Here is a 23,054-nt window from a genome sequence, read left to right as displayed (position 1 = left end):
TCCTGTCCCTCCCTATTTTTTAAAACAGTATTTGATTCTAAAAAAAAAAAAAAATTAAGCCTGAATTACCTGTGGTAAAACATAGCATTTGAAGAAGACCTCTCTCCTGCCAACTAGTAGATGTGTGGTCCCACTGTGTTTTTGGTGTGTGTTTATTTTAATACTAGAATTACCAACTGAAAGCTAATAATACTCTAAGAAAAGTATAATTATGAAGGTAAATCTGTATCAAAAATTGCATGGTATACCTCAAAGTCAAATATAATTATTAGTGGATAGTCTTCTATTTGATAATTATCCATTCATAGATTTGTACATAAAGTAGTGTTTTTTAAATTGTGTAACTTTTAAATTCATTCAGTTTCCCACAAAGTATAATCCACTAGATCATAGACAAAATAACACACTTTGGCATAATAGAACCGCACCTGTATGGAAATAACTGAAATACTAAAATAGAAATATTAATATAAAGGCCCTTCTGCCAAATATCATAATATGATTTCTGCCAAGTCCTGGTACCTACCCCCTCCTGGGTCCAGTGGTTCTATTTTTATTTTTCTGAGTATTCACCCATGCCCAGGCCTGTACATTTGACAGCCACATTTCTACCCTGTGGCCTTTTGCCGTGGTACTGGGGCAATGGTGATGCTGCAAGTTGGCACACAGGCTCGGTGGGGCTGAGGACAGCCCTACAGAGAAGGACAGCTCACAGAGAGTGGTGCTGGGCCTGGAAGCCACCCTCAGAGGTCTTGAAGAGCAGGAAGGAGCATCATGCCAAGGAGAAGGGCTGGACCAAGAGAGGCACAATGCAGATGCCATAGGTCTAGCTTCTGATTATAAAGGTTTGCATAGCCACAAAAGACCTATATGGGAAGGCATTAGTGAGGTGATGGGCCATGGGTCACCCAGCAAGCACAACCTCATTGGGGACTAAGGGATTCAGTCTCATGAATGAAGTATTCACCTTCTCATCAAATAAAATAACCCATCTACAGTATTCTAATGTAATTAGGATATCATATATATTATCTTAATGTGAATTCAGTTATTTTTTAACCAGTATGCATATTTGGTATTAAATGCTTGTTATAGTGACATGATTTTAAACATGTTATGCATAGTAGCTAATAAGTTAAAACAATATTATATAGCATTTTAAATGATTAATTATAGCATTAATGTGGCTAATGATTGGCATCTTTTCTCAGAGATTTATAGTAATTTATGACTTAGTCTCCATTTCAATTAATTGTATACAACAGTTACTTTGTTTTAGTTATTTTGAAAAGTTATTTATTTGAAGCCATGGCTATTGGGCAGATGACAAACTTATAACTATTCTCTTACTGAAGATAACATTTTCCTTTTGGGCCTGTGGTCACACATATGTAAGGTATATGTTACAACCTTGTACTGTGAAAAAGGACAGTGTGTTTCTTGCTTCAGGCCCTATATTTTAATATGTAAATTTTTATGGCTCTCATTCTTATTTGAGTTATTTTGTTTTTTAGGTTTTATTCAAATTACACAGTCTCTGTTGCACTTATTCTGTACATTTTTCCTCCTTTTATTATCCCCGACTTTTTGCAATCTGAACTTAATACTTCCTCGGTATTGCTTGTGTTGTATCCTTTCCCATGTGGGAGGACTGCTGTCTTGCCCTCGTGCCTGGCTCGCCGTCACAGCCTGCTGCTCATTCCCCTTCTCTTGCACACAGGCCAGGGATCATTCATTCCCTAAGGGATAGGTGTGTGTGGATGGATCCAGTGAGACCTTGCTCCTGCTGAAGTCCTTCTGTTTTGTTTGTGACCCTCGGGGAGAGGAGTGACCAGCTAGCTATAGGCTTTTCTTAAGCAGAAGCCACATGGTATTTCAAAAGGAAAGGCTTTTGCAGACTGGGGCTCATGACAAGCAAGAGAGGCTGGCGCAGGGAGTCTTGAGTGAGCGCTTTGACATACCGAGTCACAGCCCATTATCACTTGTGCTGGTGTCAAAACAATGCAGCAGTTTGAACTGCAGCTCGGCTCATTCCTGCTGTCACACAATACCGTGTAAGTCATTAGAGTGTTGGCGTGGACTCTTTCCGGATCAGTCAGAGATGCATTAGAAGAGGGGAAGTGTTTATTAATTCAATTTGAGAAGTGACTATTAATCATCAGCTATGTATCAGGCATTGTGCCCGGGGGAGGAGGGCTCCTGTACCAGTATAACAAGGCCCCTGACCTCAAGGTGCCTCTTGTCTGGGAGCGCACACAAGTACAGTGGCTGTCATGAAGAGCAACACAGGAGAGGAGCAAACAAAATTGCTTTGAGAGTTCAAGAAAGGGAGAAATTTCATCAGGTTGTAGCATCCATTTAGACTGAGGAGGGAGGTGATGTGTGAGCGGGGTCTTGACAAGACTGCAAGATTTTGATGGGCAGAGAGGAGGTAAGACAGACAGTTGGCAGAGAGTTCTGTTTGGCTGGTATGCAGGATATGTTTCTGAGGTATCAGGACTCAACAGTCTATTGTAAAGAACCTTGGATGCCAAGCTAAAAAGCTAATGTTTTATTTAGTGGTCTCCTGCTTGAGACCACCATTGAAAGGTTTTGAGTCAGTGGAGTGATGTGTTAGAAATATGTCAGTTCTTATTAAGATAACTCTTAAGCAGTTAAGGTTACAAGTGACTATGTGTAGCAGAAACTGTATAACAGTGGCTTAACCAAATAGGAATTTTATTTGTCTTATGTAGGTGACCAATGCAGAGGATCTGCACCGTGCTGTCAGGGACCTGGGCTCTGTCTACCTTCCTGGCTTCTCTTATGATTGCAAATGGCTTCTGGATCTCCAGACGTCCAGTTCAGATTCCAGGCAGGAAGAAGGTGGAGAAGGATTGGCAAAAGGCCAAATGCTTCTCCTCAGGAAGCTTTGCCGTCCTTATTCTGGAAGGGACATCCTCCCCTAGGACTTTGTCGTTTATCTCAGTCTCAGGTCTAGAGAGCCTGGGAAATCAAGTTTTTCGTTAGACATAATGCTGCTCAGAAAAAAAAAAAAAAAATTGGGATTCTCTAGCAAGAAAGAAGAGCAAGTGAATATTGGATAGGTAGGTAGCAGTGTTGGCCACAGCTTGTTTGTGAACCTATCGTGGGAAATCAGAAGGCAGAGAGCAGAGGGGTAGAAATCTAATGGTGCCAGCAAGGAGTCCTGATTAGATTCAGAGAAAAAAAAATCTCTGAGTACAGTTTCAATTTTAGGTTTGTTTAATGAAAAAATATGGGATAATAAGTTAGGAAAACTAGACTTTACATCTGGCTTCATTATTTAACATGCATGTGATGAAAGAAGCCACTTCTCTGAACCTCAGTTTTCTTATCTATAAAATTGGGGACTTCAAAGTCTGTAAGCCAAAATCTATGATGCTAAGAAAAGATTGCATATGTGCTTTTGAATACTATTTTCAGATTAAACACTGAGTAAGTTATAAAAATAAACATACAGATTATGAGAAGATATAAATTTTATTAAAAAATGTTTTCCTAATTTGAGGAACCAAAGACCTAGCAAAAATATTTCACATATTAATTTAAAATATATTATCTAAAAAAACACTTTATGGTATCCCTTGGCACTGGTCTTTTCTGTTATCAACTCTACAGTACTTACATTTATTTACTGTAAGGGAAGTAGGAGATAACAGATTCATTCTCGAGCCCCTGCTCTAACAGGATTATTTATAATGTGGCGATTTATTACAGTCTTTTCCTGATAAATAGCTCAATTACATTCTCCATGTATTTTACAGTTCCATCTGGGGCAGCTTGTCCTATACAAAGTAAAGATACACAGTTATTATTTCTCATCTGTGACTTGTCTCCGTGGAAGGAGTGTTGTTTTTGATCTATCTCTGATTTCCTCCTAAAGCCACTATTATAAAGGACTGGCTGGTATGTGTCACATTGTTTTAACATGGAGGGAGATAACAAAGAAATATGAAATTTGACCTCTACCTTTGAGGGACTTGTAACTTGGGGAGAGAAGACAAAAACACACAGAGCAAATAGAGAATAACACAAATGACTAAATAACGAGGTGCTGAAGCAGATGCTTAGTCTTTGTGTGCTGTCCATGTGGTGGGGTGTGCAGCCATATGAGGGGTTCCTACTCCTGCCTCAGGGTGTCTTCTGTCCTTGCTCACTGAATTGCTGACTCTTTGGCCCTTTTGGGATTTTTCTTCATAATTTGTCCCCAGAGTTCTTGTACCTTCTATTTCTCCTGCTCCATTGGCTCTTTCTGTTTGCACTGCAGAAATACTCAGTCAAGACTGCTCCAAACTAAAACAGAAATTCTCAATATTTGCTTCCTGGCTCAGGCTACTACCATATTTTGTATGTTCCCTGTTAAATATTTTCAAAGTATGTATCGCTCTATTCTAATAGTCTAGTTCTCTTCTATCTCATCTTTCTCATTCCCAGGTCAATAGTACTTTTCTATTCACCAAATTTAGGGGCCCCACAGTCTGGTCCAAGTCTTCTCTTTTCATCACCTTCCAACCATAAGACTCCTTGCATTTCCTGCCCTCCTTCAGAGGTGAATTTTCCATAGTTCCTCAGACACACCATATTCTTCCTTGAGTTTCTGCCCTTATGCATTTTCTAAAATGCTTACCCCTCTCCAGTTCATCTAGAAAACTTAAGACCCATTTACAATTGAGGCTATCATCCTAGGAGGATCATCTTCCTATCCTACTGTTTACCAAATAGCTGTAGTTACTTTCTTTTCTATACTTTTATAACTCTTATCATTGTAAGATTAGTTAACACAATGGATTATAGTTTATCTGTTTACATATCTCTTTTCTCTCTGGTCTGTGAGTTATTCTACTCTAGGAAGATGTCCTGTCCATACCTACTTCCTGCCAACAGTCCACACTACACTATAATCACTATAGTCATTAAACTACTAGCTTTGGAATCATACTGCAGGAGTTCATATATTGACTCTACCACTTGCTTGTTTTGCAACAGTGGATAAGTTTGTTAACCTCCCAAAACCTCAGTATATCTGTAAATAAAAATAATACCTACCCTCAATGTTGTGAGGGTAAAATGATATCCAAACAATATTTTTAGCTTATTGCCTAGAACATACTAGGTATTCATATGAAAAGAATATTTGTGAAAAAATATAATAGAGCAATATTCATTTGATAGTAGTACTCTCTCCTTTTGACTTCTTATTTGAATGTAAATACAAGCAAGACAAATTAAAGGGGATTGTCATGCATACATATACTTGGTGAGTTTCTGAATGGTACATTCCACTTTACAAGGATGGAGTTAAGTTTTAAGTAAGAGTGGGATGACAAAGATGGGAAGAGAAAAAACAATTTTTTTCCAAGATATAAAGAATGACTTGGAAAGAAGCCTTGTCAGAAGTAGCAAAGGAAATTTTGTTAGAGAATGAAAAGGGAATGTATGTGGCAGAGGAAAAGTAAATGATTCAATATGATTTGAATTTGATACATAGTAATATTGCCCAAATAAGATCTTTATCATAAGAGGAAAGAAACTACCCAAGAGTAATAAATGCCATTTATTAGCAATTACTGTTTGGGTTTTTTTTTAATTAGGAAAAAAGTTTCCAAGCATCTAAAATCACTCATGGAGCTTTAGAAGTAAGAGCAAAAAGGAATTTTATGGCTTTTAAAAAAACTCTTTATTTTTGTATTTACAAAGGTGAATGTAAATGTTTTACCAGACCATAAGTGTATGTTTTGATCTACTTTTACACTTATTAGCTGCTTAGTTATGGTAGGAAAATTCATCATAGGTTTTAACACTTGCTTTTATGATAGCCTTATGATGTAATTCCTGTGTAGTACATTGCATTAAAAAATACTGACCACCCTGAGCAGACGGTTAACATAATAGAGCATTCATTCTTCTTAAACTGCAGTCTAAAATATTCCATAGTTAGGTAACATGTACTGGGAGAGCAACTTTTCCCAGCGAATTGTAATCTCACCTGGAGATTGGAGATTGGTAAAGATGAATTCCCAGCATTCTTTGTCTACTTTTCTGGGAAAAAGCAAAGTTTGCAAATGATACTGGGAAATATCTGAGTTCTGATAAATGAGGCATTAATAAATTCTTATTCTAATTGTGAAGTTATCTGCACTGAGGAATAGGTGATTACTAATAACAGTTTAATTTAAATACCAATTGAGACAAGAATACTCTCCACGCCCCTCAGGAACAAGGACTCGTTTTACAATGTGAGTACATGTGAGTGCGGAATTCAGCATGGTTGATCTCAGCTGCCTCAAATATCATTAAACTAATCTCAGAGCCTAGGATTAGATTTGGCTGACCCAATTGTCCTTTCAGGTCAAAGTTCAAGGAGTACTGGTTAACTTTCTGGGAGCAGGAGCAGGGAGGAGAACCTGCTCACGCTATTTTTTTAAGCAAAGGTTTTATTCTGTCGTGCTTTTAAAATCCCTCAAATAGCCTTCACTGCTAAACTAACACAGATAGAAAAAGGCAGTTTGTCATTTCTATAATAGTCTGCTTGCACAGGTTATTAATGACTCTGGCCTATAGAGTGTGTACAAACCAAAAGAAAAAAAAGTCAGTGAAGGTGGGGGCAGTGATGCAGTGAGGGAGGCTGAACTTCCTCTCTCATGAGTTCTTGCAGATTTATAATTAAATCCAGACTTAGCAGCTGTATCATTACATTGCAAAGATGAGCTAAAAACTCTTTTGAAGTTAAATTTCTTAACATTACCCCCTGCAGTAGAAAGGGCATTCGCACTGTGACCAATTCTGAAAAACAAAACAATGCTAAATAGCGCATGCAAATTCCAAGCAAAGATTCCTCCTTCATAAACACTTGACGTTTGTTGTAGGTGGTGTTATGATACCATGGTGTAGAAAAATCTTGCCTCAATTTTTAAAGTAAGGTATTGCAAATCTAAAGTAGGCAGAGTTGGAGGGCACAGATTAATTTAGCCGTGATAAATGCGTTAATTCACCATCTTGTCCGTGGAAAAATCTATTCCTTCAGGGAAATGGTATTGACTATGCAATGTCTGGCAGCCACATATTGCTCTGGAAAATGTTGGAGGTTTGCACATGATCTAAATTCAGTTTTCTAACTATTATTTTGTTTCATTCCTGTTTTATATCAGTAAATGTACCGTAAATGCCTTTCCTACCAGTGAAATGTAGATCACCATCAAAATAACAGAGCTGAGTAGTACATAGAACAGGCTGTGAAAAGAGATAAACTGGATGGGCTATTGGGATTATTGTTGAGTCATAAAAACATAATTAAAGATCATCTCTTCCCATCCCCCACCGCATTCAGGAATCTCCTCCATGACTTCCCTGGTGAGCTTTATCCAGCCTTCACTTGGCTACTTCCAGGGACTGAGGAACTCACTTATTTGTGAGGCTGTAGATGTCACCGTTTGCTCTTGTTTTATCATTCCTAGGGATTGTAAAGGAAATTGTCTTCAAAGTGTGCAGATACTACTTCCTTTTCTACAGCTCAGATATTTGGAAAGTAAGATCATGCCCTCTCTAAGACTTCTTTCTTTTGATATGCCAAACAGCCACAGGGGTCTACATATACATTTGGTCTCTTTGCTCTCCTCTCATGCTCTGTCACCCTTGTATCTGGTTGCTTTCTAGTTCATGGCCCTCTGAGATGAACTCATCTTGTTACCTCACGTGTGATCTTGACTTTCTACCAATGCATTAATTCTTTTTAGCAGACGTTCACTATTGTGGCTCATATTAAGTGACCTCAATATAATAGTTTGTTTTTGGTTTTTGTTTGTTTCCTTTTTTCACATGAATTTTTGCAAGGTCAAAAATTATACATTTATACGTACATATAATTTTTAAAAATAAATTAATGTATTCTTGTTAAATTTTGTTTTATTTTATACAGTCAAGTGTTGCAGCCCATTGAGATCATTTTGAATTTGAATTATGTTATCAAGTATATTGACCTTGTGACATCTACAAATTCTATAATTATCTTTATCTAAATCATTAGTAAAAAGTAAAACGGGGAATGGGCAGAGCCCAAGGCAGAACTCTGGTGTAACCCTGACGACTGCTCTTCAGGCTGTTAATTTTGAGACTATTCAACAGGACACAAACTGCATTCTCAGGTCTGTGAAGTTATTGTGAAAGGTTTCTTAAGTATCTCTGCCATTCCTTTAACCCTGGTGAAAAAGGACGTGACTGTGGTTTGGCATTATACCTGTGAACCTTTTTACCTTTTAAATTTTGACCTTTGAATAATAATTTGAATTGTTTTGGAATTTTTTTGTTTGTTCATGATTTTATTTATTAATGTTTTTACTGTCAGATATCACTTTACACATTCTTCCAATACCCTGGGACATGAATTCTCTGGGCCAGGAGGCTTACACTCATTGACCGCAGCCAGATGGGTTTTTGTTGTTGTTGTTGTTGTTGTTTGGTTTTATTTCCTATATTAGTTTTCAGGGCTTTCTTAGCCATTGTTTTAGAATTTCCAGTTTGAACTTTCTTTGCTTTAGCAGGTAAATTGGAAATAGGTGGGTAATTGGGCTGTTTTGCCCCCAATTTCTTTATCTTTTTAACATGACATCACTTCCCACGAGCAGCTGTTGGTCTTTCTCTAGGAGTTTTTGACTTTACTTAAAAATGTTGAAGTTAGTAGGCCGCACATGTCTCAGATCTTTCTGGACTGTGACCTCTTTAATAAGATTCTTAGAGATTCCTGCTTGTTCCTATGCTGCACTTTCCATAATTCTTACGTAGTCTTAAAAATTCAAGCTCAGCAGCCATACCGAAGGCCTTTTAAGCTATCTCCCCCAAAACAACTCCCTTTGTGGAATCACACCCATATTTTCTTTCAACTTTTTGACGTCTGTTTTCCTAAACTATAGAATACATATCTTGTCTAAGAAGGCCATTGTTTAACTAGTGTAACCTTCAGGAGAAGTGGGCTTTTGTACCTCGGAGACTCCTGTGGCTTCATATCTTTCAAAAGTCTATTCTTCTGATTTAAGCGGAGCATAGTTTACCTTCATAAAGGTATTCATCATGTTTCCAGGGTGAGTACTATGAGCCAGATGACCATGGGTTCACCCTATGGCTTTCAGGATACGAAGCTCTCAGAAGGCTCTGTGGAAACTTCTGTTTTTCAGGGGACTAGATTCTCAGCAGAAGATGTTGATATTTCATTGGGTTTTCTCACAAAGGTAACTAAACATATTGTTAGCATATAGAGCTTGGAATTTAATGGACTTAGAAAAAAAATAAATGAAAATTGTAGAAACATAATCCTGAAGCCATAGGGTTTTGCAGTGTTTACATTTTGACTTCCTACCTTGTTAAGTGTGTTTATTGTATTAATAAAAACTCTGCCCACTGGTATCTGGGGGATTGGTTACAGGACCCCCTTGGATATCAAAATACCAAGGCCCTGATATAAAATGGCATAGTATTTGCCTATAACCTATGAAAATCCTCTCCTATACCTCAAATAATCATCTGTAGATTACTTGTAATACCTAATACAATGTAAATGCTATGTAAAGTGCTGTTATACTTTTAAATTTTTAAAATTGTATTTATTTTATTTTTGGTTTGGGGTTGGTTGAATCTGAGGATTCAGAACCCTCATCAGAGGCTGGCTATACTTACCTTGAACCATGTAATATTCATACAATTAAGCCTTCCTAAATTTTTGGAATTTCTAAATAAGAGAGTTTGGCCCTGAAAGCTTCTTTTTTTTTTTTTTAAACTACATATATAAGCATGTGGAGTTTGATTTCTTTACCGTGAATAATTATACAAAAATATTTCTAGGACATGTTCTAAGTTTGCAGTTATATGTGTGAAGGTTCAGAGAACACTTTTGAGGAAACTGCTTTCCTTTTCCCTGAAAAAGTGATAGTGGTAGAGAACTCCCTCCACCTCCCCCAAAAATGCAGCTCCTTTTTTTTCCCACCCATCATTTGCATTTTCCCTACAGCTTTTCTACACTTCCCTCAGGGGAACACACCCTATTCTTGTGTTTCCCTGAGTCAGGCTGCTTGGCTGTAGGGTGGTTATTTAAAGTGCAGTTTCTTGGGCCCCTTATAGACCTAGTGAATTGGGTCCCCTGGCGGCAGACCCCAGAATCTTCATTTTCACAAGTTCTTTATAGGGAGGTCTCATGTCCCTAAGTTTTGAGAGCTGCTGCTGCTCAAGTCCAATTGTCATTGGCTTCTATTATGTCTGATGAAACTAGTATTATGCAGAGTTCCTTTTGAAGTGCTTTGTCGCTGAAGAACAGGCTGCTGGTGGGCCAGAACAGATTGTCTCCATGTAAATGCGGAGTCAGGGGACATAATTTTATGGGCTCACACCTATCTCTTAGCCAAAGACATTTCAGGTTAGTTGTTTGCCTGTACTGGTAAAGGAATATAGTCTCATTTGAACTGGGACAACCCTAGTTCTGGGTACATTCTGTGGTATTATATTTGCCAACTCACATTCAGCCCATGCATTTATAATTATTCAACTGTTTCCATGCATTGAGTCATTGCAGAAAAGCCTCTTCTTTGTAGAACCTCATTAAGATTTCAGCTGCTAACAGATTTTATTTTACAGTTCCAGCTTTCATGATATTAAGATATGGAGATTTGGGCTTCTGGGAGGGGTTATTTACAAGTTTAAAGCTCTTAGCTATGGGAGCATCACAGTTTTTTTAAGGGCATAACCAGAAAAGGAAAAAAAAAATGGGTAGTCTGACATTCTGATTTATGTGATAGATTAGATTCTGCCTTTCCTGCTTTGGAGGCAAAAATAAAAAATGCCAAATTATTTTTTAAAAAATTATTACTTATTTGGGTTTTGTGTGATTTTATTTAAGGCAGCATTTAGTTTCAAGGAATATTTTATAAATGTTATTTATTTGAGACATCTAAAAAGACACATAGAATTAAAGCAATATTCATAGTGTTCATACTTTTTAAATGAATTTGCTTTCTTTATGCTAAGTATATATGGTAAATGAATAATCTCTGATTTAAGTAATACATTTTTTTGCATGTGTAGTTGCACCCAAAATTATACTGTGCCATTTTACATATTGTATTGCTTTTTCCTGTGGTATTTAAAAACTTTCTTCTAAATAATATGTGCTGTTTTCATTTTGGTAAGTAACTATTTACTGATAATTATTGGTTATGTCAATTAGAGGTGCCACCTATATTTGGTCTTCTATCTGTTAACATCATAATCATTTGTTAGGCAGTCCGCAAAAGGAACTTGAGCTAAATTGGAGAGAGTAGGTCTGCATCAGGAGTCAGGAGTGCTAGCCTTCGAGGTGAGTGTTTTTGTGTGAGGGTCCTTTTCTCCGTCCTTGCCATGGTGTTAACAACATTGCCTTCAGTAAGGAGGCATCGGCTGGCTACCTGTTCTCTGTGGTAGTCATCACTGGTGGAGTCTTACTCATCTGGCACTGTGTCCCAGTGCAGCAGTCACACTTGTTTCTGTTCTTCCTCTTGGATGTCTTCTTTTGGCATCTACGTGTGGATCATTTACTTGCTCATTTGTTCCTGGTGTCTTTGCATTACCTGGTCTTTCTCCAGCTAGGTGATGACAAGCCCCTTATTGACAGAGATTGTCTTCTGTGTCCCCCTTGTCCTTTGGTCTCCTGCCCATTCCACAAGGCACTGTATAGGTGTTTGCTGAGTAGATGGTTGACTAGGGGAGGACTTAATTTTTGCTAACCAATCAGGTTGATTTAATTTGTTGGTGTTCCTGTCTAGCCACTTTGACTGTCAAGCCCTTCTTGCTTAATAGCCTTTTAGGGACATCGTAACCGTTCATGTTTCTATATAAAGATTTCTAAATTGGAGGGTTTCTCATCTGAAAATAGTCAGGAATTTATAAAAGAACTGAGATTTCTGGATGCAGATAGTGTCCTTTTTGTGTGTAGGTTGCTTTGCTTTATTTGCAGGGAAAGCACAGAAATTTAAAAGTAATAAACACACCCATTGTAGAAAATATGAAAAACACAAAATGATGTGAAGGATAAAGTTCCCCCTTAGTGTCACCTGTGGTCCAAGATATTTCTTATCTTAAAAATTTTGCTGATAAAGTTAAAGTCCTCTTTGTACCCCTCATAGTCTCTTTTTGTTTCTTTCCTTATAGTAAATCTATGTATGTTGTTTTTCATATAAAATGATAAACATTTTCCATGGCATTAATTTTTAACCACTTTCTAATGGTTGATGGTGTGAGTATGCTATAATTTACTTAAGTGTTCCATTTGTTTTAGAAATTTAAGTTGTTTAGAGTACTTTTTATTTTTGTGAATAACTCTTTAATAAATATCTTTGTATTTAGATGTCATTCTATGTTTTTGATTAATTAATTGGGGTAATGGACAATAATTAAAAGTCTGACAATTCCCAATTCTATTCCCAGCTGACAAATTCACTGATTGATTTTCACTGACATTTAAGGTGTTACATTGTCAAATTTCAGATTTTAAGTTTAACTTACAGTTTTCCATTATTTGCAATTAACCTAGTATTAGAAATCACCAGTTTCTTTAGATTTGAGCTGGGGAAGAACTTTATTATCCTGATGTAAGGGTCAAACTGAGGAATTTTTAAAGCATGCCTGAAATTACAAGACTGTTACATCTGAGTATTCTAAGATATAAGTCATTTAAAACTCATAGCATTGATATCATTAAATGTTTTATTGTGAAATATGCCATGCTTGAAAAGAATATAAGTAATATATATGTTTAGTATTAATAAATAACAAAAGAAGAGTTTTATACTCACCATTCTGCATAGAAAATAGAGCATTTCTAGTACCTTTGAAACTTTCTCATGTTCCCCTCAATATAATTGACTTTTCAATGCCAAGGGGCTCAGTGATAATGGATCAAATATTGAGGAAGATTTGGAAGTGTTTAATTTTTTTCATCTCCACTGCTTCTACCTGGCCCACGCTACCATCCCTTCTCACCTGACCCTTTGCAACAGCCTCCCAGCTGGCATCTCTGCCTTTCCCTCCTGATCTACTTCAGGTCAGATTCCTCAGTAGCCTGAGTGAAGACTTAAACACAAAAGCTAAATAATGCCATTCATCGGCCTAAAACCCTTCCCTGTTTTCTGTTTAATTTAAAGTAAAATCTCAATACTTGCCATGATCTGCAAGGCTCTTTCTCATCTGTTCTGGTCTTCATCCTCAACCACTTACTCGGCAAAGCCTGCTCCCAACCACACTGGCCTTCCTTGAATATCTCAGCCCAGCCCAGCCCAGACTTTGTTTTATGACCATCACACATTCTTTTCCAAAGTTCTTACCAGCACCCTTTCTTTACCACTCTTTGCAAAGCAGGTTCTTTTGCATCCCTTGGGCCATTTTCCCTGACTACCTAATTATTCTTTCTCATGGTATCCTATTATTTTCATTCCTAGCACTTCTTAAATTTTTAATTGTGTCTTTGATTATTGGTTAGACTGTGTAGACTTAAGTTTTATGAGTGTAGGCACCATGTCTATCTTGTTCACCATCCTGTACTTCTAGTGCCTAGGCGAACACTCCATCAATGTTAAAAGAATGAATGAATGAATGAAAAAGTTTAGTGATACATCTAGAAAAGAATATTAGCTGGGAATAGAATCCAGACTTTTAATTATTGTCCATTACCCCAATTAATTAATCAAAAACATAGAATGACATCTAAATACAAAGATATTTATTAAAGAGTTATTCACAAAAATAAAAAGTACTCTAAACAACTTAAATTTCTAAAACAAATGGAACACTTAAGTAAATTATAGCATACTCACCATCAACCATTAGAAAGTGATTAAAAATTAATGCCATGGAAAATGTTTATCATTCTATATGAAAAATAACATATATAGATTTACTATAAGGAAAGAAACAAAAATATTAGCTGTGTTAGACAGCTTTTTATGTTCAAAAGATATACATAATATTTTGGGATCCAACAAAATATAGCTGATTCAATTCATTGAATCAGGCCTACATTCCTGGACCTCTTTTTGCCTGCCATATATGTTACTTTTAATTCTTACTGACCTATTTATTGAATGTAACCATAGGTTAAATAGTCAATTTGAGATTTAGGTTAAATAGTCAATTTGAGATTTATTTTATCTTAAGTGCTTATCTCAGATATTTAAAATAGAGTTAGGCAACATAATATAGTACAAGGAATCTTGATGTAGTAGAAAGAATGTGGGCTTTGGAGTCATAAAAACCTGAATTTAGATAATAATGATGGTGCTTGTTAGCTGTGTAATCTTAAGAATCTGCTTAACCTTTTTGTCCACTAGTATTCTCATCTACAAAATGAGATGATAACACTTACCTTATTGATTTGTTGTGAAGATTAAGAGATAATGTATATTAAATCCTAGCACTGTGCTTGGTACAAATAGGCACTTACTTCATGACATTGTTATTATTGCCATTATTAGTATTAGCAGCTATAGGAAGTTGTTTAATTTTTTTCTGCTTCTGTTTCTTCATCTGTACAATGGGAATAATTATTGCTTTATAGGAATAATTTGAAGATTAAATGGCATAATACATAAATGTATTAATGGGACCACAACTACAGTAACTCTGCCTGGCTCATAGTTGATCCTTAATAAATGAATAAGGGTAGTTAATAAAAATAATAGCATGAAAGAATTGGGATCAAATTACTTGATGGCAATTTGGAGTCTTTAAGTTTCTTTTTTTTTTTTTAATTTTAAACTTTTTCCCCTGGTAACTGCACAGTATTTAAGTTTCATTTATTCGTTTGCCAGAATGTTTATTGGCTGTCTCTCTTATGCTAACAGTTGTATAGCTGTTTACCTCATGAGTAAATACAAAGTACAGTGACATTAATTCTCTCAGAGGAATAGGAAAAGTGTGTTCCCTCTGGAGGTATTGTTTGAGTGTTGAGTGCTAAGCAGGTGTTCTTCAGAGGGGAAGAGGAGGTAACTTGTTGTGGGGGAAAGAATATGGGCTTTGGAATTAGGCAAACTTGGATTCCAGTGTCTGCTATTTAACATCCTTTTAACCTTAGGCAAGTTAACTATCCTAATTGAAAATGGGGACACTCATATCTATATGATAGGTTTTTTTGTTAAAATTATTTTAACAACAAAGCATTTGACACATAGTCTAGAACTTACAAATGCAGGGTCTTTGCAATCACCTGGAGTTTTATCCGCTTCTCTATATACCAAAAAATTGCAAAATGGTCTCCACTCCCAAGAATCCTTAGTTATATGTCTTTGGATGGTTAAATATGAAATTTTCTCTTACTTTGTTAAATCTTACCTTTATCTTTAAAAGTTCAAAGATTGATTGTTTATCACCACTTCAAATTCAATTTGTTTGAACATTTACTTGGCTCTTTAGGAGTGTCCCTCTTACTCACTGTCAGAAAATAATGCCTTTTCCCTCTAAGATTCTAAACAAAGAATCAGTCATTTTAACTCTTTATTGTTGGGTTTACTCTTTTTTTCTTTCTTTCCTTTTTTCTTTTCTTTTTTTTTTTTTTTTGAGACAGGGTGTTGCTCTTTGGCCTAGGCTGGAGTGCAGTGGCGCTATCATATTTCACTGCAACTTCAAATATATGGGCTGACATGATCTTCCTGCCTCAGCCTCCTGAGTAGAGACTACAGGTTTGCGCCACCATGCCTGGCTAATTTTTTTGTTTTTTGTGGAGATGAGGTCTTGCTATGTTGTCCAGGCTGGTCTCAAACTCCTGGCCTCAAGCAATCCTCCCTCCTGGGCCTCCCAAAGTGCTAGGATTATAAGCGTGAGCCACTATGCCCAGCTTGTGTTTGCTCTTTATAAAAAGTCAGCAGTAATAGCAGCAGTTTATGTTTGGTTAGCAGTTTAGAATTTACTGAGAACCTGAATTCATACTACCTCATTTAATGCCTTCAAGAATCCTTTGAGGTGGAGGCCATTGTGACTGACAAAAGACAGATTAACAAGAGAAAAACAAACAAAATCTTATCAATATGTGCATCTATATCTGCTTCTCAATTGTCTTCAGCTCAAGATAATCAGTATGCAAAATGGCATATTTTGGGGTGACATGATTTGCTACTTTTCAGTATCACACCCACCTTTCTGTTTTGCCTATCTTCAGATTCCATTGTTTTTTTCAAGATTGCCAACATTCATCCTCTTTTTTTCTCTCTACTGAAACAGTCTTGAAGTCTCTTTGTGGCCCAGGTGATTCAGCAGTTTCCTATCATACAGATTCCATGGTTCTAGAAAACATGTGCCTGCCCTTTTGTTGATACTGAAAGATTGGTATTTCTTAATCATTTCCTAATGCTCTGCACTAACTTCTCATTGCCCCATGGAACAACTTCAAGATCCTTTTATCTTTTTCTTCAAAACCACCAGGCATTTCCTATTTCTTGATGTTAATTCTACCATCTATCCTGTCAAGGTAGGGAATGTACTCAAAATATGGCTTCTCTAAGGTGGAACCATTATGTTTATAACTACCTTTTGTTCCATGGCACCTTGCTAAGCATCTCTGTATGTCTTTCTCAAGCAACAAAACCCCAAATCCTTTCTTGATGGTATTCTCTTGGGACTTCCATGTCTACATTAAATCCATTTAAAAAAAATTATCTGATACATGCTAACTTTTGTGGGTTTTTCTTTTATTCCCAGATTTTGTGACTTGCATTAATCACCTTTCATTATTGTTGTCTTATTTTTCAGATTCACCCATGCTTGAACTGACTGACTTTGATTATAAATTCCTACCATATAAAGAGTATGGTCACTTTAATTTATTCTGTGAGCAGCAGAAGTCAATATTAAGATGATAATAGTGATACTTAATACAGTGTTTTCCTCTGTTAGAAGATCATGGGTGTACAAATAATTATTTGTCATGGAATCTTTGCTAGCTGTGGCCTTTTCCCTAATTCAAGATATATTTCCGTTTAGCATGTCTTCACAAAATATAGAAACATTAATTTAAAATTAAAACTGATTTGAAATTATAGAGGATTATGAAGTTCTATGAAAATATATGACTTTTTTTTCTCTAACATTGTGATCACTACCTACTCCTTTTCCTAGTACCTTCTTTTTTGTTATCTTTGTTTAGGTAAATAGCCATTCAGGAAAATGGTTTGTACAAAAAGAATGAAAATAAAGGGATGAAGGAAAATGTATGCACTACCATCTCCTGTCTCTCCCTCTGAGATTTTATGTATGCTCCGCTTCAAAAACCAGTTTAAAAATAAAAAAGATGAGGGCGGCTGCAATCTGCTTCATTTTATGCAGATTAGGTATGGCCCTCGGGCACCTGCCAAATTGCTAATATGGCCTTCCGTTGGGTCTGATTAGTGTGAACCAGAATCTTTTCCATTAAAACAGAAATGTATTTGTTGGGAATAAGGTAATAAGGAAGGTGCTATTTTCACTAGTAACCATGGGTCAGGTTATATCAGAGCAGTTTCTCTGTGTGTAGATGAGGCAGATTACCCTCAGTGTTTATAATTTCTTCTATTTTCACTTGGCTTCCCCTGAAGACATTGGGGTTTCCAGAGACCAGTTAGACTGTGACTTCCCTTTGTGCTGTGACTACTTTGAGAAGTCTGTTTCTTCTGCATTCCAAATGCAGAATGCTATTGTCATTTTTGTAAACTACATCTGTAGGCCTTACATTTGCAAAACCAAATATTTTTAAATTATCCAGAATGAATGTTTTTGCAAGGATACCCATTCTGGTCAGTTGAATTTTTGGATTATTCCAACAGGTATTTTGAGTGCTCCCTCTGAACCATTAATTATCTTCCAAAAAGATAATAGAGACAGCACATATGGAAGTCTCAAGCATCTCTTAGGACTTTGTTAGAGCACATTTTAAAACAATATTTGGTATTAGTAATTTTATTTTGTGGGAAAAGAATAAAAGGTTTGTATAAACTGAGCAGGGATTGGAAGTTCAAAGAGACAAAATTGGGTCCCTATCTCCAGGTTTGGGTGCATGAGGAGTTATAGAAAGTACAGTCTACTTTGTCAGTTGCCTAAATCTAGCCCATGTTGAACATTACTGGATATTTAACATGAGCAATAGCTCATGTGAAGTCATTTTGTAACTCAAGTTATTTCTTGGCCATGGAGGGGCAAGAAACATATTTAATAGTTGACATATTCTACATCATCATGGATAGACCAGAGAGAGAAGTAGCAGTGCTCAAAATACCAGGGAAATTCCTTTATATGGGTTTGCTTCACATGGAATGGTTTATGAATGAATAAAAGATTTTTTTAGGACCCCCATTCTGGTTTATTTTAAGCATTATTACATGCACCACCCCAACTTAATATTTTGTGTCATCAAGTAATTTGGTAGCAAGAACTGCAAAGCTTTTGTTTCTTATTTCTTTACTTTATTTGGCCAAGTACAAATTAAGTATGAAAATTATATATAACATAGATGTGATTGGGGAGGAAATTTGCAATCATTTTTGGATTCATATAGTTCTTAGAACATAATCATGTTTCAACATTATTTTTCTTTCTTTCTTTATTTTTATTTTATTTTTTAGTAGATACAGGATCTTACTCTTGCTGAGGGAGGTCTTGAATTCCTGAGTTTAAGCAATCCTCCCATATAGACCTCCCAGAGTGCTAGGATTATAGGTATAAGCCACTGTGCCTGGCTGACAACATTATTGTACGAACAAGTTTTTTGATCCTCTACTAAGTGTTAGACACCGGGCTAGGGTAATTCAAATGAATGAGGTAGTCTTTGGTTGATTTTGACTGGTCTTGAGATGTATCTAAGTGTATAAGAACCTAAAATGATAAATAAATGTCCATGGGCATTTTAACTTATGTAAATTTAACATACTATGAGTCATACTGAAGAGTGTTATATCATAACTTAAAAATTAATGACTTGCTCTTTGTTTCTGGTACAAATTAATGTTTTTTTTTTTTTTAACATCAGACTGGTAAGGTGCTGATGTCGTCACAAGGTTTGAGGGAGGCATATCTCACGCATGTGCATGAAAACCCAATCATCACGCTTATGAACTACAAAAGGATCTAATTTTAAGGTGGTATTGGACAACTTGGTTAACTACTTTTTCTAGTGTAGCAATGTAGCAATATCACAGTAAGCTTAAAATAATACCCAGTTTCTTGATCATTAAAGTGATTATGGTAAAACATTTATTGAACACCTAAAACTGGGTAGAGGCAAATTTGAGCCTACTAATGTATCATCAGTGTTTAAAAAATTAGATATCATGAAAATCAGTCTTCTTGTAGTAAATATTTTATGTGCTGTCTGTCCACCCCATGTATTATAGAAGGTATATGTTAAAACAACAACAAAAGCAAAACAATATAAAATAGTAACACAAAAGTGCGATTAAACAGATCATCCTCCACTTTTTTTGCTCATTTAACTTAGTGACCTGAGTGATCTAATATAGTTTTGAGATTTGTGACTTTCCTTCCTTTTAGAGGTAGGAAGTTGGTGATGGTTTGATATTAGAATCAAAATGAAACACCACTCAAGTAATTTTAAGGATAGTTTAATTAAACAAAAATCCACATAACATATAAGCTCTTGAAGGGCCCCTTTGCATTTTTTTTGCCTAATAGAGCACAATAGAAATCTACAGTATTAGCTTTCATATAACTCCTGTCACCTTCTCATCTTCCTTACCAGTTTTTTTATTTTAAAGCCTTCAATAAAAGTATATCTTATTGACATTTTTAGGGTCTTTGTATGTCAGTTATTCCTGAGAAATTTATTAGTATTTCAATTTAGATGATTTTGAGATTTCTGTACCTTCCTTCTAATGTTTATTATCATACATCCTAAATGAATTAGGTTTATTTACATATGTGGGTTATGCTAGGGACTTAGTTGGCCATGTACAGATACATTTATAAGGAGAGCAAATTACTTACTTTTGTGGAGGCATATAAACAGTTTATTCTCTTTGGTGCAATGGAAATGCAAAATTGATCTGAAAGTGTCTTGCTTGTCCTAATTATCGTGTTATTGCCTTTTATTAACATAAAAGGATCTTTGGGAAAGTTACTCTTAGCTAATAGTTTTTATGTAAAGAACTAATGAACACAATTATATTATTCAGGTAGGAGTCCATAAGTAGTCTGTAGGTAGCAGCTTTTGTTATTTTAGTAAGAAGTGCTGTTGGCAGAATGATAGTCAAGTAAAAAAAAAACCTGATTGAGCCATGTTCCCTTTTTTGGTTGATATGAAAGCCATTGTTTTGCTCACCAACTGGCAGACCTTCAATTATCCTGAATTTAGAAGTTGTTTACTATACTTTGAAAGTTTAAAAATGAGCCCTCCCTGAGAAACACAAAGCTGGGTGCTTGCCATTATTTTTTTTTCAGAAAAGTAGAATTTTAATGAAAGAAAAATCAATCTACCAATTCAATGTTAAGTTTATTTTCACAGCTTTGAAGGCTTAATGTATTTTTAAAATGACAATAATCAAAGCCTCAATTATTGGGCCCAAAAGTATTTGGGCATCATTTTAACACATTAACTGCCATGTGAGTTGTATTTAACTCATGGTAGTTTTGAGCCCTGGCCTCAAGAAGCATATGTAACTCATATGTCTCTTGACCTTCAGAGCTGCAAGAGCTATTTTTCAAGTTGCTTATAGCTTACACAGAGAAAACAATAAAAAAATAACAAATTTCTCATTAAATTAAAAAAGATCATTTTGTTTCTGAAGTTTTCATTATTACTATTTCATAATTACTATTTTCATAGTAAAACACCATGGCCCTGGGGAAATTTTTTTTTTTTTTTTTTTTTTTTTTGTAGTGTGACAGTCAATGTGTTAATCTAGAATGTCAGACCTGCAAGGGGCTGTGGAGATCATTGCTGAGTCTCTGGGGGTTGAGTGAATTCCACAAGGTGATTTGCTTTGAGGGCTTCAGCAACTGGAGGTTTTCTCTGTGCTTTTATCTTTTGTCTAGAACATCTCTTATGCTGGTCTTCCTGGATGTCTAGGCTGCCAATAGTATGGGAGCTCAATTTTCTTTTCTTTTCTTTTCCTTTTTTTTGAGACAGAGTCTCACTTTATTGCGTGGGCTAGAGTGCAGTGGCATCACCTTAGCTCACAGCAACCTCCAACTCCTGGGCTCAAGCGATCCTTCTGCCTCAGCCTCCAAAGTAGCTGGGACTACAGGCATGCGCCACCATGCCCAGCTAATTTTTTCTGTATATATTTAATTGGCCAATTTCTATTTTTATTAGAGACAGGGTCTTGCTCTTGCTCAGGCTGGTCTTGAACTCCTGATCTTGAATGATCTACCAGGCTCGGCCTCCCAGAGTGCTAGGATTACCGGCGTGAACCACTGCACCCGGCCTCAATTTTCTATTTGTTCAGGGTTGGCAGGATGCTGGGACAGAGTCTGGGTAGGGAGCACAAGGCATATCTGCAAAGTAGGCTGGTGCTGCCTGTGTGCTATGGCAAAGTGAACCAACCCCCTCCCCTTCCTTTTCCCTTCCCTCCCTCCCTCCTCCCTCCATTCCTCCCTTCTTCCCTTCACTCCTTCCTTCCCTCCTTTCCTCTTTGAGCCTCTACCATCTGCCAGGCACTGTGCTGTGTGTGGAACTTACAGTCTAGTGAGGAATAGAGATGCCAGATGTTTACAAGTGTAAAGGATCTCTGGGATCCTTTGTAGTGGACAGCGGGTGGTGAAATGCAGCTCCGGATGCCTTCTCTAAGATTTCAGGCCCTCCTAAAGATGGCAAAAGAGAGTAAATGGCCCTAATCACCAAGATAGGACAAATTTCCAAGCCCATTATCTTTGGATTATTTCAGATGACTTGCTGTATAGCCAGTGACATTTTAAAAGATTCAAGTTTTTGCTTTTAAGTAAAGGCGACTTTTTCTTAAAAACATCTTTAAAAATGTACTGCTTACCTCTTTTATGTTAACTTATAATTCATGCATGCCGACGTATGTTTATATAGCACTTTATAATTTTCAGTGCACTTTAACTCATGTTATTTAATTATAATTACCATCTTGTGATTCAGGCAGGGGAGTTTTTTGTTGGTTTGCTTTACTTTGTTTTTGGTTTTAAATCTCCATTTTATAGAAAAAAAATAGGGGCCCAGAGAGGTTAAGTGAGTTGCCCACAGGTGCAGAACTACAGCCAATGGGGTGCAGTTCCAAGATCAAAACCTGACCTCTAGATTTCCAGCCTGCTGTTCTTCCAACAAAATGGCTTTCTTATACGGGCCCATCATATACCTCTCTGTATTTTAGGCATCCTCATGCTGTTGGGGCTGTAGCTAGGGTTGTGAAAACAAGTTATTTGTAATTTTCTCCCTTTGGGTATTGCTGGTTCAGCCCATGACAAATCCTTCATACTTAAAAAGAAACATAGCACAGTTAAAATATACCCCAACCCTATATTCCTTCTGACATGCCATAATGTTCCTTTTTCTCTTTGAGTACCCTACTTGACAGTAATGAGAATATTTGCTGGTGAATTAGATAAAAGGAGTCTGGGTTTTTTTGGTTTCCTGCTCTTCTCTGGAGTAGAATCATTGGATTGATCTCAGTGCTCAAGTTCCTTGCTTTTTCCCCAGCACGTTGATCAGAGATTCCCAAACCTGACTTACTGTTAGCATGTCCTAGTATCTATCCCTGAAGCTTTGTTTCAGAGGCCAGGATGGTGCACATGGCTTCTCTAAGGATGACTTTGGAACCCATTCACTTCATCTGACTACTAATCTGAAAATTCTTGGGAAAAAGGATCCACTTCTGACCATCCGCTTTCTTCCAAATCGTCCCTGTCTGGTCCACCTGCCACAGGATAACTAGACGTTCCATTAGGAGTAATTTCTAAGTCTCTTACACAGTTCAGTTGTCTATTGATTCTTGTGACATTTTTCTGACATGGTTGAATATTTTACGAGGCTCAAATTGGCCATTGTCATTATTCATCACCATGTGTGTTATGACTATAAGTAT

The 23,054-nt window shown here is 36.5% G+C and overlaps 1 protein-coding gene and 1 non-coding gene across 3 annotated transcripts in view; one reads left to right on the top strand and one right to left on the bottom strand.

Moving 5' to 3' along the window:
- SATB2 (SATB homeobox 2) overlaps positions 1 to 23,054 on the top strand; it is a 182,293-nt gene that overhangs the window by 43,225 nt on the left and 116,014 nt on the right. The gene's annotated exons all lie outside the window — the stretch shown is intronic.
- On the bottom strand, positions 19,016 to 19,119 carry LOC142872460 (small nucleolar RNA U13). Its single transcript, XR_012920717.1, has one exon. It is a non-coding gene; the product is annotated as a small nucleolar RNA U13 (small nucleolar RNA).

This window comes from Microcebus murinus, chromosome 8 (genome assembly GCF_040939455.1).
Source record: "Microcebus murinus isolate Inina chromosome 8, M.murinus_Inina_mat1.0, whole genome shotgun sequence".
Taxonomy (NCBI): domain Eukaryota; kingdom Metazoa; phylum Chordata; class Mammalia; order Primates; family Cheirogaleidae; genus Microcebus; species Microcebus murinus.
The sequence above is the reverse complement of the archived record's forward strand: the minus strand, read 5'-3'. Positions and strand labels throughout refer to the sequence as shown.